Genomic DNA, 1,717 nt, shown 5'->3' with positions numbered 1-1,717 from the left:
GAAAAGGGAAGCATGTATCCTTCTTAGGCACTCTAAAATGAAGCTTTTGGGAGGTTTTTGAAATTTCCATGTTTGAAACCCAAAACCACATCTCTTCACATGCTTGACTTCATAAGATAGAGTTTAGGGGTTAGGGGTATAGATACATGATTTGTCTGGTTTGAATATGTCTAGACATTGTTTATCAACTTTAATGCTTACTATATGACATAAGAAAAATAATGTCATGTAAATGAGTTAACTTGGATTTCCTACCCTTGAATCCATAGGAAACTTTGTTCTAATGCACTATAATAATCAACCGAGTTTTTACACCAACAAGTCCGTCACTTACGTGTGGTGCCCACGCGTGAGGTCCCACACTTCAGTGAGCACAAGTCACGTGCAATAGGTACGCAAACTCCCAGCCATCTTCTTTGTCAAGAGAAGACGCATCAGGATGCGTATTGGAAGTCTGTGGGTCCTTCTGGATCCTTCGGTTGTCCCTCTCACAAAAAAAAACAAATCTCTCTCATTCTCGGCCTCGCTCGACTCGCTCGCTCGCTCGCTCGCTCGCACCTCCTGCTCACTGACAAACCCTGCACAAAAGTCAACATCATCACCCGAAAAAGGGGAGACACCATAATTCTCTCCCTTCTTCTCTCCTTTTGAATATTGTGCCCACCCATTTGTATCTTCATGAAATCCTAGGTTTGACCAAGCTAATTTAAACAAGTTTAAAACATGAAAATGAAAAGGGAAGCATGTAACCTTCTCAGTCACTCTAAAATGAAGTTTTTGGGAGGTTTTTGAAATTTCCATGTTTGAAACCCAAAACCACTTCTCTTCATGCTTGACTTCATAAGACAAAGTTTAGGGTTAGGGGGTATATATAGATACATGATTTGTATGGTTTGAATATGTCCAAACCTTGTTTATCAACATGAATATGCTTACTATATGACATAAGAAGACTATGTACTTTGGTTTTTCATTTTTCTGATTTTTTTTAATTTTCTGCGCATTTGAATCATATCTTGGTCAAATCCTAGGTTTGACCAAGATTTAGACAAGTTTAACACGTGAAAACGAATAAGTAAGCCCGGATCCTTCTTAGTCACTCTAAAATGAAGGTTTTGGGAGGTTCTTGAAATTTCCATGTTTGAAACCCAAAACCACTTCTCTTCATGATTGACTGAGTTTAATTAGGGTTTTAGGGGTAGATATATACATGATTTTTCTCGTTTGAATATATATGTCTAGACCTTGTTTATCAACTTGAATGCTTACTATACATATGACATAAGAATGCTATGTGCTTTGGTTTTTCATTCTTTTGATTTTTTTCTGAATTTTTAGGGCCATTTGAATCTTGGTCAAATCCTTGGTTTGACCAAGATTTAAACAAGTTTAAAACATGAAAATGAAAAGGGAAGTCCGTATCCTTCTTAGTCACTCTAAAATGAAGCTTTTGGGATGTTCTTGAAATTTCAATGTTTGAAACCCAAAACGACTTCCCTTCATGCTAGACTTCATAAGATCGAAAGGGGGTAGATACACGATTTGTCTGGTTTGGATATATTGTGGGGTCCCCGGACTAGTTGTCCGAAATACCCTGTTATGTATACCGTTCACGTTCCCATGATCAGTGTGTCGTGAACACATAACCGAACTGATATCAAATTACATCATCCTTTACAAAACGAAATAAGAAAATTACAATAACGTCACATGACCC

Source organism: Lolium rigidum, chromosome 1 (assembly GCF_022539505.1).
Source record: "Lolium rigidum isolate FL_2022 chromosome 1, APGP_CSIRO_Lrig_0.1, whole genome shotgun sequence".
Lineage (NCBI taxonomy): Eukaryota > Viridiplantae > Streptophyta > Magnoliopsida > Poales > Poaceae > Lolium > Lolium rigidum.
The sequence above is the reverse complement of the archived record's forward strand: the minus strand, read 5'-3'. Positions refer to the sequence as shown.